Source organism: Protopterus annectens, chromosome 1.part1 (genome assembly GCF_019279795.1).
Source record: "Protopterus annectens isolate FY-2018-M chromosome 1.part1, PAN1.0, whole genome shotgun sequence".
Taxonomy (NCBI): Eukaryota; Metazoa; Chordata; order Ceratodontiformes; family Protopteridae; genus Protopterus; species Protopterus annectens.
The window spans coordinates 1,230,476,667-1,230,493,099 of NC_056726.1; the positions used below are offsets into that span (position 1 = coordinate 1,230,476,667).

General features: G+C 43.3%; 1 protein-coding gene across 1 annotated transcript in view; it reads left to right on the plus strand.

Annotated features, from left to right (window-relative positions):
* LOC122809484 (zinc finger protein 595-like) overlaps positions 1-16,433 on the plus strand; it is a 224,113-nt gene that overhangs the window by 180,689 nt on the left and 26,991 nt on the right. The gene's annotated exons all lie outside the window — the stretch shown is intronic.

A 16,433-nucleotide genomic window follows, 5' to 3' on the forward strand; every position in this document is an offset into this window, starting at 1 on the left:
TTAATTGAATGTAATTAATGGAAGAGTATTTAAAGTTTGTTAGGGTATGTGACTTGTTTGTTCTGAAGAAGTCTGGTTATTAAAGATGAAACCTAGGTAAACTGTCATCATTTTTTGAGTTGGTGCTAACTTGCAGTTCCTGATCACGGGTCACAGCAGTGTTCTTCTTTGTAGCTAGGATGATTAGCCTTGACTCATTTTAGACGGGGTGAGGCTAAACTATTTAAGATCCTAAGAAATGTTGAAATGAAGAATTTAACAGTGTCATCAAGGAGGGGAGATTTTAATGCTGCCCAACTGATACTTTAAAGATTTCATTAAAGGTGTTAGGGGAGAAGTGAGATAAGTCTCTGGTTTGTTTAAGGTAGTGTCTACTTGGAGTTGAGGTAGTTTTACATATTATAAAGGCTGGTAAGTGGTCACTAATACTATATGGTAGTGTGCCAGAGGTGGAGATTTTATTAGTGTCAGAAGCTAGGATCCAATCCAGGAATGAGCCTCCATCATTTTTATTGCTGGGTCTGGTTATATTGGTGATCAGCTGAGTATAGTTATATAGGTTAATGTTGGTGGGGGGGGTCCTGTTTAGTGATATCAAGCCAATTAATAGTTTTGTTTTTAATATTGTTAGTTGACCGGGCAAGAATATCTTCCAGTATAGGAATGATATTGCTTGGGGGGATGTATATGACCATGATACAAAGGCTTTTACAGTTATTCAATTTTAGGAAGGCTACTAATATCTCTGCTGTGGAGAATTGTGGAATGGGTTTTGTGTATGGGACTACAGTGAAGGCATTTGAGTATATCAAGGCAACGCCTCCACCTTTTTTCTGTAGTCTTGTCTGTTCTAAGACAGGTATAGTCTGTAATGTCTGTTTTAAGACAAGTATAGCTAAGGGGTAGGAACTCTGCATCTCTGATATATGGTTTAAGCCATGTTGCTGTAATGGCAGTGAAATCAGGTTTATTTGGCTTGTCCATGCATGAAGGTGCGGTATTTTGTTTCTTATGCTTTGAAGATTGATGGCAGTGAACGTTAGGGATTTTGTGGAGTTAGGTAGGCTGTAGGAGGTAGGGAAAGGGCCTGAATTTGGATGTATGTCACTGCATTTAATTAGGTTACAGTGGTGGGTAGAGTTACAGGTTGCAGTTGCCTTTGTTTCATGGTGACTGTCCAGATCAGAGTTATTTAAATGGATGTTTAGAAGGGGGAGGATTTTTAATTTAGTTTGTTGAATTAAGTCTGTTGCGTATAGACTAGAGCCTACTGTGGAGTAGCTGATGAGAGATTGTGTGTGTATGGTTGCTGTACAAGTAGGTTGAAAGGTATGTGGGTTGTTTGATGTGATGATAGTTGTAACAGCAGATAGAGGTATAGAGAGAGAGTAAAGAGAATAGTATTATAGATGAGACATTGTAGCAAGGCGAACTTGTTGTTTGAGGAATAATGTTGTGGTGATCTGTAAGGGATATAGTAGTGATAGTGTTGTAGGGAAGTGAGTGTGGGATGAATAGAGTAGTAATATAGAGTTAGAGTACTTGGATAGTTGATAAGGGGTGTGTGGGAGGTGGGAGAAGTAATATAGGAGCAGGTTGGAAGAGGATTTGTAATAGAAGGGTAGCAGAACTGGAAGATGGAAAGGAGGAGACTAGGAGAGTAATATGTAAAGGAGTGTAGTAGATGGGTCAAGAGTTTGTGGGAGGAGATTAGATGAATTAAGAGTATGATAGGATGAAAAGTGTGATAAAGTGGAGTTAGGCTAAGTATAAATGTAATTTGATATGGGGTTGAGTGGGATTGGGGGTAGGGTAGGGGAGCAGAGTGAGCTCATGCAGAATGAGGGCGAACAGAGTGGGTAGGACCAGGAGTGGAAAATGCACCAAGACCTTGACAACAATCAGTGAATACAGCAGGTATATGGAGGGAAATCTTTTATTTCACTTAAGAAGATTTACTGACCTCTAGCTTATAGGACAGGATAATAGGAGTCTTACCACTGTTAAGCCAGAGGATTAGACCTATAGGAACTGTTGCAAGGTATGCAGTGAAACTTAGACCAGGACCTAATCAGAGTAATATTGGAGCATTTCTCCCCGGGCCTCCGCTGAAAACAGGCTCTGTGGAACCTAGTCGGACTTTCTCGGTCAACAAATGATAAATAAAATAATAGAGCAGGGAGGGCGACAAGGTAACCACAACAAGAGGTTCGGTGATGTGCTTACAGCCTTTTTTAAGAGATGTTACCAGAGAGCAATATATGTACATACAAGTATGTTACTGGAGGTAATTTATTCAGTTGTTTGCCTGGTTGCAGATGCTTGGACTTGCTGTGGTTGTGGTACGGTCGAGGACAGTTCTGGCAGGTTTGGTCACTGGTATTGTTTGAAGTATGTTAGTGGAGGTAACTTTGTTCTGTTGTTTGCCTGGGTTGTAGAGGCTTGGACTTGATGTGGTTGTGGTACGGTCGTGGATAGTCTTGGCAGGTTTGGCCACTGGTATTGTTTACTGGCTGGCCAGTAGGCAAAAAGTAACAGTTGCCGTATTGTTTTCCATTTTCAAGAGCAAAAAACAGCACAAACAAAAACAATAGTGGTTCTTGCAAACCACTGAGTCTCGAGCACTGCAAGTAGAAAGAGAGATAGGATATTTTAGCTTGCCTTTTGTATATGTTTTTTCTTTGTTTTTCTCTCACTGCACTGACTGGATCTTTTAATGTTACCCTGTCTGCACTGAATCTTACCATTATGTTCTGAATTTTGCTATGTACTCATTATGTGTATAATATTGTTGATTAGAAAGACTATAATATATTTTCTGCTGTATGAGTTCAGGCTGTGGCTGAAAAGGGTCAACACACTAGTCTACTTACCCAGTGAAAGAATAGTAAATAGGTTCATAGGAGATTACTAGGTTAACAGCTTAAGAGCCCTTACAAGCCTAGCCAGTATAACCCAATTTTACCCAATATATTGCCCCTAGGGCAAGAGGATGGCTTGGATTTGTGCCTATGAATTGAGCATCTTGCAGATTGCCCCTGTCCATATGGGATATAGGAACTACCCCAGGTGTGAATTTGTGATTCCCCATCTATTGATCCAAATTGCATTTGAACAGGACCAGGGAAGGATTCTGCGTAATGTGAATAGGCCTGGTCCAAAGAAGGGACGATCTCTGAGACACATTTGTCTCTCCAGCATGTTTCGTTTGAGTCGCTGACTACATTTATATCCCTAGATTGGGTAGCTTAAAGTTATTTAATAGAAAGAAAGCAAATAGGAATAGTAAATGTAAGTGAGAGGTGTTGACTACTGTGGAACATTATAAAAATAGAGTGTTAAAGGAAAAATTTGAGTCAGACTGGCCTTGAAGGTATACCAGTTTTATTTGATATCGCCTACGTATTCATTACATTGTAAAAAGTGCTGTGGTTCAGTAAGTGTCCTTAGCTAGTGAAATTAAAGTTTAGTATGATGCTTCAAGTTTATTAGCTAATGTGTTCAATTTTTCCAGAAAGTAGAAACTCGGGACTCTTGTCACCTGTCTATAATTTGTTTTGATAACTTGCAAAGGTTTTATTTGGTTAATATAGGTCTTCTAATGGTTGTGTGCCACAGTTATGGATTGTGTAGGGCTGAGCAGGATTTATGATGCATTGATTTTTGGGCAAAAGTTAGATCCATATGGTATATTTTTGGTGACATCTGGTCTAGTCTGTTTGATTGAATGTAGAATAGGGCTGACTTACCTTATCAGTGGCTGAAAATTTAGTGGTGTTATTGTAAGTGGTGGTCAGGTGGGTTAGCAATTTTTTTATTATTTTTGACGGCCACAGTACAAGAAAATCTACAGTTTGAGTACTACTGCAGCAAATCTCAAAATGTTGCTGCAGAAGGATTGCTGCGTAATTATTAATTTATTAAAAATTAGTTTGCTTTGGTTTATCCACCAGACAAAAGATGCAGTTGGCATTATGGTCAAGGTTTTCACATCCCATGCACAGAGTACAAAGTTCAGTCCTGACCTCCAGCCAATATCTGTGTGGAGTTTTCATATTCTTCCTGTGTTTCTTTGGGATTCCTCCCATCTCCCAAAATATGCTGTGTATTTCCATCTCAGACTCGCCCAAGAACAGAGTTGTGAGCAACAGCACAAACTGTAGATAGTGCCTATCTGGGAAAGATTTGTATAGAAAAAAGTTTTGGCCATCAACTGTGGTGTGTAGCATCATCCAGACAGAAAGCAGGTCACATACTGCATGCTGTGTTAGGGCTAGCTACTTCACAGTGTAAAAACTGGTTGTATTGGCTAATGTCGTCAAAATGAGCATGGTATTTGCTGTTGATAAGTGGGTTGAGGCCCTGGCGTACTGTAACCTGTGCCATGGACCCATGATAACAGTGGGTGGGATCTGTGTGCCCCATGTTAACTAATGTGTGCCCACCTAGGTAAATAAGTTGTTGGCTGGCCATTGTCCATTTTCCCAGCTTGGGTTACCTGGGATAGCTCTATTGAGCAACCTGCCAAACATGAAAATTGCTACCCTTAATGCAGGTTCACTGACAGGATACAACTTGGAAGTGGATGACATGATGGTAAGGAGGAGGCTGGACATCCTCTGTAGGGAAGGAGATGAAAGGGCAGTGCAGCAACGTCACATGGCTTGGGATCCAGAGTCTACTGTTCAGGGAGACCGACTAGAAATGGTGTGTGAATTGTGGTAAGGGAGGGGCTTCAGAAGATAATGAGGGATGTTGTAAAAATTAATGACCAAACTCACTGCAGTCAGACTGCAGTGTAAGGACAGGGCACCTTTTCATAATTTCAGCCTATGTTCCACAGCAGGGCTGTGGTAGCAAGGAAAAGACAGCATTCAGGCAGCAGTTGCAGGACCTACTAGATAAAGCAGGGCAATATGAGTTCATAATGGCGGACCGAGATGCACATATCAGGGCAGACAGAAAAGGATATGAGAACTTCTGGGTTCTACAGTGGTGAGGCAACAGGAATAAAGATGGAGAGGCCATTTAGACTTGTCTGACAAATGGTTTGTTGGTGATCAGCATATGGTTCAGCAAGAGAGAGACTCATAAGATCACATACGTGAGTGGCTAACATGCAAATTAAGAAGACCTCTTCCTCCTACTAAGGAAAAAGCACTAGGGTAGAATCAGTGATTGCAAAGTAATCCCCATTATAACAGTCTGCCCACCATGTAAACCACTAGTTGTGACTATCAGCTGTAGGCAGTGGTCTAAGGTCAACAGAGACTAGGCCAAAGACCTGGAAGTTAACTGGAGAGAGAGCACAAAAGTTCAGGTAAATACTCAGGGCTGTAGCACCTCAGGAAGAAGAAGAAACAGGTGAAGATGAAGAAAAATGGCAGCTCCTCAAACATCATGTATGAGGACTGTTGAACAGATATGCAGGCGAGCCAGATATGGAAATAAGGTTTGTAAGGAAAGCTGATGGTATAATGCAGAAATCCAGGATGTCATCAAAAGAAAGAAAGAATGCAGTAAAAAGTTGGAGACAGAAAAGGTGGGTCAGGCTAAGAAAAACTTGTTAGCTAACAAAGAGGCTAAGAAAGCAACTACAGTAGTAAAGAATAAGGCATGAAAGGCACTATACCAACTTCTGGAAAGAGACTCCACAGATGGCATAAAGAAACTGTATCATGCTGCAAGGCAAAGTCAGAAAGATAAAGATTGGGAGTCATCAGGCACCCTTGATAAAGACTGCCAGAAACAACTGGCAACACCAGTTCACAGTACTTCAAAGGCAAATAGGAGTACTTCCAGCAGTTTCTGAATGAAGAAAGCCCCACAAAAGCTGTGCTGCCCCAGACATAGTCTGCAGTTAAAGAACGAGAGGAGCCCACCCTAGAAAAAGTAAGAACAGCGCTAAGGAAAATGAGGTCAGGGAAATGACTCCAGAGTGTACTCAATAGCAGTATGGAGAGAGCCATATTCTAGATGACTGGAGAATAAGCTTTCTAGTGCCAGTCAAATTAATGGCTATGAATTGCAGAGTGACATAGCATCTTTTTCGTGGGTACGCATGTATCCTTAAAAAGGATCTACTCTCTAGAATAAGAACAGAGAGAGAGAGAGACTGATAATTTGTAAGAGTAGCTTTGTTCCCATCCCTAAGGAGAGGGACCACATGAGCAACTATTTGTAGTCTGGACAGAAATCCCTCTGTTATGCCCATATAGATGTAGTAACCTGGGTGGAGGCCAGATTAAGAAAGCTTAGTGGGAGACCATTGGTAATGTACATAGGTTCATAGGGTGGTACTAGACTATCGGCCCTAGGGCCTATACAAGCCTAGCCATAACAATTCCCTGGCTATTTCTTCCCACACTATTTACTTCCCTGGACCCCTGTCTAGCAGGGCAACTGACATGATCCCCGGGGTGAATTTCCTTTCTCCCATCCAGTCATCAAGGTTTCTTTTGAAGAGGGCCAAAGAGGCGCTCTGCTTGACATGTATGGGCAGTCTATTCCAGAGTCTGGGGAGTCTCAGGGTCAGGAACCTATCCCTCCAGCATGTTTTGTGTATTGCGATGACAAGATTTAGATCCCTGGAGTGTGTGGCCCTGAGGGATTTCTTTAAGTGTAGCATGTCCAACAGCTCTGGGTTTGACATGGCCTTGTATGTTAAGCAGAGATCACCTCGGAGTAGACGATATGCGACAGAGTATAGCTGGAGTTTTTTAAGGCGGTCAGCATAGGGCATCTGCGTTAGGCCTGTGACTCCTTTAGTGAGGTATTTCTGCAGCCTTTCCAGTTGTTGCAGATGCCTTGAGAGGTACATACCAAACAGGGTGTTGTATTCTATAATGGGTCTAATGAGGGATGAGTGCAGTGGGACAATGACCTCCTTTTTTCTGGATGAAAAGCCCTTAGTGATGAAGTGTGCCACATAGAAGGATTTCCTGACTGTTGTGACAATGTGGTTATTGAAGGTGAGACCACTGTCCACCTGTGTCCCTAAGTCTCTTATCACACTTTCGGTGTTTAGTGTACTGCCACCTATGTGATAATTCACAGGTACATGTTTTTTTCCCAAAGGGGATAACTATACATTTCTTGGCATTTAGCTTGAGCCCTTGGCTCTGGCACCAAGCATCTGTTTCTGTAAGGCCCTTTTGTAGAGTATCCACATCATTTGGGGATTCAGTAATGGCTCCCAGTTTGCAGTCATCTGCGAACTTTGTTAGCCAGAGTCCCTTAGTGTTGGCCTGTACTTCAGAGAAGTAGATGCCAAACAAGAGAGGTCCCAGAACTGAACCCTGAGGTACTCCACTTGTCACTTGTCTAGAGCTGGATTTGGAGTCAGCTACTTTTACAGTGTAGGTTCTGTCAGTAAGCCAGTTGGCAATCCATCGAGTGACGTAGGGATTAATGCCCAGCTTAGTAAGTTTATCTATGATTCCAGAGTGGGGGATGGTGTCAAAGGCCTTGGCGAGGTCCATGTAGGCTGTGTGGACTGCCTTACCCTCGTCCACGGCTCTGGAGACTGATTCGAAGAAGTCAATAAGGTTCAGGAGACAAGATCGGCCCTTCACAAACCCAGGTAGTTCCTGGTATCCAAGGTGGATCCCTCCTTGTGGAGTGGGATAACTGTAGCTGTGCTCCACTCAGTGGGCACAAAGCCTGAGGTGAGGGTATGATTAAACATGACACTTAGGTGAGGTGCCAGTTCATGTTGTAGTTCATGTAGTACACAGCCCAGGATGTCATCTGGTCCCATGGATGCTGTATTCTTAGCTTTGGAGAGTGCATTTTTTATCTGTGTGGCTGTTATTTCTGGAATTTGGCAAACTTCCAGTATTGAGATGGGCCATTTAGGGGGTGAGAGGGAGGTGAAGTTGGCACTGAATTGATCTGCCAGTATATTGGCAATATCCTTGGGATCAGTATATTAATGCCATTCTGTTGTAGCTCAGAGCAGATCTGAGCATTGCCATTTAGATTCTTGACATAGTTATAGAATGCCTTGTGGTTGTCTTTGGAATCTTTGGCAGTTTTATTTTCGTAACTAGCTTTGGAGGATTTTATGAGGGATCTCAGCTTCTTACTGAGGCTGATAAGGGTGTTTTTTGCATCCTCGGATTTTCGTCTTTTCTGCAACAGTTTTTTTCCTTTTGTTGTAAAGTTTGTTTATGGCAGGGGACCACCAGATTGGCTTCCCTTTTCTGGAGGAGAGCATCTTGGGTCTATTTGGAATGGCACGATTCATGCATGAGTGGATGTGTGCGTACAGTGCCTTAGTGTAGGATTCAGCAGTTGAACATTCAGTTCCCATCTGCATGGGTGTCATGACGTTTGTAACTTCTGACTTGAGTAGCATGAAGTTGGCCTTGGAGAAGTTTTTTATGGAGGTTTCCTTACTGGGGGGGTGTGGGTGGGATGTGGATGTTAAGGGTGATTAGCTTATGGCCTGACCTGACCAACGAGGGGGTGACCATAGGTGTGGAGCATCGATTTCCCATGTTGGTACTGACCAGCTCTAAGATATTGGAGCCCCTGGTGGGACTATGGATTAGTTGATCCAGGGCAAAGAACTGTTGGGCAAAGGTGTTAGTGCATGAATAGTTTTCCCAGTTAATGGGGTAGTTGAAATCACCCAATATTAGGGTGTTTGGTTGTATGTTAATATTTTCCAGTATGTTTAGAAAGGTGTAGTGAAAATCTTGGGGCATGGTGGGGGATCTGTAGCAAGCTACAATTTGGATTGCAGTCTTACCTAGTGTTAGTTGCACCTGGAGACTTTCAGATGCATTGTGTTGGGCAACTAACCTGGTGGTGTGAATATCCTTGGTGAATATGGACACTCCTCCACCTTTAGTGTTTCGATCCTGGTTTGGTAGCCGAAAAGTGTGGTGAGAGTTGTAGCTTGGTATTGCAGGGGTGCTTTCTGAAGCTTTGAACCAGGTCTCAGTTACTGCACAGATATCGATGTTCTCCATTTTTTGGAGTGCCTCGAGAGAGTGCATTTTGAGGTTTAGACTTCTAGCATTGAGTAGCATTACCTTCAGATTTTGCATGCTTGTACCTGTTACAGCGGTGGTTTTGTCCTTTGAACTTTGCCTAAAAAAGGCACTATAGGGGTGGTAAGAGCCTTAGCCAGTAACCTGAATCCCAGGGCTGACAGGTGCAGACTATCTCTGGCAAAGCATCGTGGTCAGTCGATCATGTCGTCCCAGGCAGACAGATACTGGATCTCCTTTGAATGACACCAGAAGCTTAGCCAATTGTTGAAGTCATTTTGTCCTTATATTGTGGTATAATTCTGGGCGAAGGCAGGATGCTACTCAGGGCTAGGGACATATCTGCCTGGGCCACATGATCTGAGAGCTCTTCCATGTCTCTTTTCATGTGGTCCAGGGAGGTACGTCTCAAGTCATTCACTCCAACATGGACAATGACAGTCATATTTGTACTTGTTGTGGAGTGACTTGAGTGCATGAGATGTTCTTCATTCCACATTGCTGCAGTCCTAACTATTGGGTAGTCCGCTGTCCAGTCGGCCCGAATACCAAAGTATATGGCTGACGTAGGTCAGGGCGCATTAGACTGACGTCAGTACGTCAGGGTACTAATGCGCATGACCGACGTCATATCCTCAGTCTTTTTTGCCGCATGGTCCGATGCAGAAGCAATTTTGCGAGTGCAGGTTGGCGTTCTGAAAGTTTCTGAAGCCAGAGTTTCAGACCGAATCAAAGTTGGCTAAGTACCCGCTAGAATATTTTGTTTTTTCTTGCCTCAGTATTTAACCGGATGTCAGAAAAAGTGAATAACTGTATTTCTTGTGGGAAACAGATACCTCATAGGGATTACCATACTTTGTGTATACCTTGCTTAGGGCCTGAGCACGACGTTGTTGGATGCCGCTCTTGTGCTAGATTTAACAAACGCACTATTAAGAGAAGGTTAGACTGTGCCAGGTTAGTGTTTGGGAAGCGTTGTAATTATAAAATGCCGCCGGATGCTCCGACGCCGGCTTCGGCTAAAAACGCAAGGACAAAACAGCAAAGCCTAGAGTGGAGGAACCGACAGTCCCAGACGTCGGTTCTTTAGAGGGCTCAGTGGAGCCGGAGGTTTTGCCAGGTGTTTCTTTGGAGTCTCAGGGAGAGACTTTACTGTTACAGGATGTATCCTCTCAGGAAGTAGGCCAGGCTGAGGGGGCTTCTCAGGTGGCTGTTCTTCCCTCTCTTCCTAAGGTGGTCAGAGCCTCCCCTTCTGTTTCCAAGGCTTCTTTGAGGGGCAGGCCGAGTTTTGCTCCAGTGGGGGTTTCTCCTACTACTTCAGGGTCTTTGCCTAAGAAACATATGCTTAAAATGGCAGAGGATTTGATTACTATGATAAGGGGTTCTATGCCCCCTCCTGATAAGAGGCCTAGGGTGGAATCTGAGTTTGAGAGTTTTGAGCAATGCTCGGAGGCTTCTGAGTCTTCGGCTGAAGACTTGCAGGAGTACCCTCCTTATTCTGATTCTGATGTGGATGATTCTACTCCTTCAGCTTCCCCTCCTGAGGATTTTTCATTTTCAGAGACTCTGCATTCCATGAGGGAGCATTTTAAATGGGAAGGTCAAGATTTTTCTGATTCCAGGAAAAGGCTTAGGGAATTCTTGTTTTTACCCCAGCACAGGCCTTTAGCTATTCCTCCTGTTTTGAATGTGGTGGAAGATGTTTTTGCAGAGGCTTCCCTGAATCCGGATTCTTTGCCTCCTGCCCCAGTTAAACCAGATAGGTATTATAGGGTGCCTGAAGCTCATAAGTATCTTTTTAAGAGTCCTACGGCAGACCCGGAAACTGTCTCTCAGGGGCCTAAAGGTGTGAAGGCCTCAGTTGTTAAAAATCCTGTCCCTCCTGATAAAGAGGCAAGGGCTTTGGATAGATGGGGAAAGAAAGTGTATACTTCTTCCACTTTAGCCATGAGGGCGTTAAATTGTCAGTTTCACATGTTAAAATATCAGAATTATCTCCTATCACAGTTGAAATCTAAGGTGGATGCTCTGGCGGAAGGTATTGCGTGTAAAGAGTTGCAGGATTTAGTTCATGTGTCTGAACAAGTGGGTAAACATTCCTTGCAATGTGGTTTTGATGCTGTGCAGGCCTCCTCCAGGGTGGCTGCCACTGGTTCTGTTCTTCGTAGGCACGCCTGGTTGAGAGATCAGAACTTAGCTGAGCATGTTAAGACAAGGATTTTGGATGCTCCTTTACAGTCTGATGTGTTGTTTGGTTCGCCTGTGGAAGCAGTTTTAAAGAAGATGGAGGACAAGGCTCAGTCTATGCAAACTGTTAAGGATTTTTTGCAGGTGCAGCCTCCAAAGTTTAGTAGGAATTGGCCTGCTAAGGGATGGACTTATCCTGCTTATGATTCCCAGTCTAGGGGTAGGTCTAGACGTGGTAGGGGCAGAGCTCAAGGTGCTTTTAGGCCTAGGGCAGGGAGTTCACCTGCTCAGACTTCTGGTGAGGGCAGGGGTCAGTCCTTTCGTAAGCAGACCCAATGACCTGCCTTTTCAGCTGCCAGTACCTTCTCGCCTGGCGGCACCTCTAGGAGGAAGACTGTCTCTTTTCAAAGAAAATTGGGATTTAATTACCCAAGACAAATGGGTTCTGGATATCATTCACCACGGTTACAGGTTTTATTTCCATACCTTGCCTCCTTACAAAGGCATGCCAGACATTCCTCCTCTACAAAGACAAGAGGCTCACAAGCAAATTTCTCAGTTACTCCAAATAGGGGCCATTCAGCCGGTTCCTGTGCCAGAAAGGGGCCTAGGATTTTATTCTCGCCTGTTCCTAGTACCAAAGAAGGGGAACACGTGGAGACCAATTTTGGATTTATCTATCCTCAACACTTATCTGGACATTCCCAAGTTCAAAATGTTGACGTTACAACAGCTTTTACCTCTGCTGGGCAAGGATCACTGGATGGTAACTTTAGATCTCAAGGAAGCTTACCTTCATGTGCCTATAAGACTAAGTTGCAGAAAGTATCTGCGTTTCGAGCTGGAAATTCTCATTATCAGTTCTCTGCATTGCCCTTTGGCTTATCTACTGCCCAGAGTATTCACAAAGGTTCTGGCTCCAGTGATAGCTTACTTCAGGCTAAAAGGAATTCAAATCTATCCTTACTTGGACGATTGCCTGATTCTGGCTCAAGAAAAGGAAGACCTTCTACAGCATTTGGAATATGTCATAGCAGTGCTAAGATGCCTAGGGTATTCTGTGAGCGAAATAAAGTCCAGTCTAGTACCCTCTCAAGACATGTGCTTTCTGGGTGTGAGACTGAATACAGCAGCCCAGATGGCCTTTTAACCCCGGACAAACAAAAGAATCTTTCCAGTTACTTCCATCAACTATCTCTTCAGTCCGGGCTGACTGCAAGGACAGTCCTTCAAGCCTTAGGGTTCATGGCATCTTGTATTCTGGTGCTTCCCAATGCCAAACTGCATATGAGGAAGCTACAATGGTATCTCAAAAATGTATGGACACAGCACTGCCAGGATTTGGACACTGTCATTCAAATAATACCTTGCATTCAAACGGAATTTTTGTGGTGGGCTCAGGAATGTCACCTAAACAAGGGACTCTCTGTGACCCGGCCAGAGGCGAGTCAAATTCTAATGACAGATGCCTCAGACATTGCTTGGGGAGCTCATCTAAATGGAAAGTGGATACAAGACAAGTGGCCTGCCAGACTACAGCATCTACATATCAACATGAAGGAGATGTTAGCAGTCCAGTTTGCATTAATGGCTTTCAAGGAGTTACTTCTTCCAGGGCAGGTGTTGATTCTAACAGACAACACAACTGTCATGTGGTACATCAACAAACAAGGGGGAACACATTCTTACCCATTGTGCAGGCAAGCAATGATTTTATGGGAGACTGCGCTAAGCTTGCAACTAACTCTTCAGGCAAGGTTTCTGCCCTGAGCACAGAACTCCTTAGCAGATGTGTTAAGCAGACAAATCATGGATCCCCACGAGTGGAAACTGGATCTTCATGTATTTCAAAAGTTGACAGTGTCCTGGGGAACTCCAGACATAGATCTGTTCGCTTCCCCACTAAACCACCAGCTGCCAAAGTTTTGCACAAAGAGGTTTCATCACACAGCTTGGAAAGTGGATGCTCTTTCTTTCAGTTGGAAAAATCTTCATGTGTATGCGTTTCCACCTCTGCCTCTTCTTCCAAAGGTGCTTCTAAAGGTCAGACAAGACAAGCCAAGGATGATTTTAATAGCTCCAGATTGGCCTCGCAGCACTGGTACCCATTACTGAGGAGTCTGGTAAAGAAGCCTCCATGGCCTTTACCCTTGATTCCACATCTGTTGTCTCAGAAGGACGATCGTCTGCTCAATGTCAAGCTTCACTCTCTTCATCTAACAGCCTGGCATATTCTGTTTTGAAGGACAGCAGGTCTCAACTTCCTCAACAAGTTTTAAATGTGATTATGGAAGCCAGAAGACCTAGTACAAGGAAAGTGTACGCAGAAAAATGGAAGAGATTTTTATTTTGGACTGCAGCAAAGAATTTGGAGATTTCAGAGCCTAATTTGAGTGTGGCTCTTCAATATCTTACTGAGTTATTGGACAAAGGTTTGTCTTTCTCTTCCATTAAGATTCATGCTGCAGCAATTTCAGCTCACTATGATTGTGACCCACCATTGTTTTCACATCCTTTGTTCAAGCAATTTCTTAGAGGGCAAAGAATATAAGACCCCCACGAGAGCTCCTACTCCTGCTTGGGATCTCAATTTTGTGTTGGAGAAACTTACTCTACAACCTTTTGAGCCTGCAGCTACTGCTGAACTGAAATACTTGTCATGGAAGACTGCTTTTTGTTGGCCATTACTTCTGCAAGAAGGGTTTCTGAGTTACAGGCCCTTATGGCGGTTGAGCCTTTTATGATTTTTCATAAGGATAGGGTATCATTACGTACTAATCCTTCCTTTATGCCTAAAGTGGTTTCTAGTGTGGCTTTAAACCAAACTATTCATTTACCTACGTTTTATGCAGATCCCCAAAATAAAGGGGAAAAGATTTTGCACACTTTAGATGTACACAGACAATTGCGTTATTATTTGAGCAGGACTAAGGATTTTAGGCAGTCTCAGCAGTTGTTTGTTTCTTTTGCTTTGAGTTCTCAGGGCAAGCCTGTGTCAAAACAAACTATTTCTAGGTGGATTGGGTTTTGCATTGCATTTTGTTATTCCCATCATGGCAAGGAGATTCCAGCTGGGATTAGGCCTCATTCCACTAGGGCTACTGCCACTTCAACAGCTTTTTAAGGGGTGGCAACTAAGGATATTTTGGAGGCAGCTACTTGGAGTTCAGTGCATACTTTCTCTAAGCATTACCACCTTCCTCTCTACTCTAAGTCTAGGGCTGGTTTTGCCACGGCTATTTTGCAAGGCATGTTATCAGCTCCTGCTTCCTTATGATTTGCCAGCCTCCCTTACCTCTGCTTTGGGATTCTACCCAATAGTTAGGACTGCAGCAATGTGGAATGAAGAACATAGTACAGTTTTGTACCTACCATAAATGTAGATGTTCGAGGATCCACATTGCTGCAGTCCAATTTACCCTCCCTCCTTCCCCTCTGTGTTTAGGGGTGGTTGTGTAGGTGAGGTTATATTCTGCTAATTTTGTATATTTTGTATATATATCTATTTTGGTGCAGATATGTTGGGAGTTTTTGGTTTTTGGCCTTATCTTTTCAGGGTCTTCTGACATCTGGGGCAAGAAAAGACTGAGGATATGACGTCGGTCATGCGCATTAGTACCCTGACGTACTGACGTCAGTCTAATGCGCCCTGACCTACGTCAGCCATATACTTTGGTATTCGGGCCGACTGGACAGCGGACTACCCAATAGTTAGGACTGCAGCAATGTGGATCCTCGAACATCTACATTTATGGTAGGTACAAAACTGTACTTTATGTGGCGGATCCTGGCACCCGACAGGCAGCTCACTGTAATTTTTTCCTTCTTCAGCCTGACTATAGAGTCACCTATGACTAAAGTGTTAGGTACGTTGTCTTGCCTTAGGGGCTGTTGCTGGGTGGCACACTGGTGTTGTGAGCTGTGTGACACTTTGGTTGTGATTGGTGTTTTTTTGCATTTCAGCTTCGGAGGTCCTTGTTGCTTGGACAGGTTACAGTTAAGGGCCTCTGCATATGTGGATTTAGTTTTGCTGTGTGTGGGTGTTAGTGGTGTGAGTTTAGAAGGGCTATGTGTTGCTTGAGGTGTAGTGTGGGTGTTAACCTTCTCCTCTTGACTGTCTAGCACAATCTTGGATGGAGAGAGTGTTGCTTCCAGTTTGGCTATGCAAGTGCATCTCTCACAGGTTGTAGTGTTGGGTGATAGGAGGGAAGGTTGTCTGTGTACATGAGGCAATTGCTGCATTGCCCCAGTGTGCCCAGATTCACCAGGTGGACAGGAGAAATCACCGGAAGCTGACCCTTGGACATGCCTGGTTTGGTGCTTTTTTTTTTTTTTAAAGTACAGGAGCTGTTTTCCCGCAAGGTCCTTTGCAATTATAGGCTGTTTAGTGCCTATGATTAATTTTTCCTTATTAATAAGGAGAGTTGAGTGTTTGTATCAGTTTGAGGATTCCTAGTGCTTTCCAGCAGGTATTAGAGCAAGTGCAAGTCACAGAGATGTTTAAAGGTAAGATGAAAAAAAAAATGGTTTATCCTAAACACTGCAGTGTGCACTAGAGAAGTTAGATGTGAAAGTAGGCAACTTAAGTTTTACCTGTCTAAAAAGTTAAGTTTTAGTGGAGAGTCACTATTTTTAAAACAGCAAGATAGATTGAAAGGGGGTGATCACTTTTGCATTCCGGTACTATGGAATACAGTAGAATGGCCAATAAATTTAAGTAGTTGAAGGGGAGTGATTTCACAAAATGATAATTTTGTGCTTACTCACACAAGCCAGTGAAAGCAGAGAGGAAATGAGATATACATCTCACCTTTTAATACTCTGAAGGAACTCATTTACTTTGTATTGTAACTTACAGGAAAGAATATGAGGTGATCTGGCTATTGAAGATGTTGGTACTGAAGAAGGAATGGGGTTTGTCAAAAAAAATCAGAAAGTAACCAGCTCATATGCTAAAACTTTCTAAAGTAGTTAAGTTTGAGACTACTTTAGTGTAGTTTATCCCTTTGCAGAAGGATATTCTTCTGTCTGCAATTTTTGCTCGTATGTACTTCCTGTTGCATTGTTGCATGAATAGATGACCTGGATTTGTTGCTAAGCATTCTGTAGTTAATCTAAATGCGTGGATCCAGTTTGGGGAGAGTAAAAGGCAAGTTTTTTGCTCCTGTAATAGAAGAGTAGTCATAGACCCAGTGGTCCTGGACCTCTTGTGCCTTCACAAATCAAACAAGCCCACAAATGCTAGAA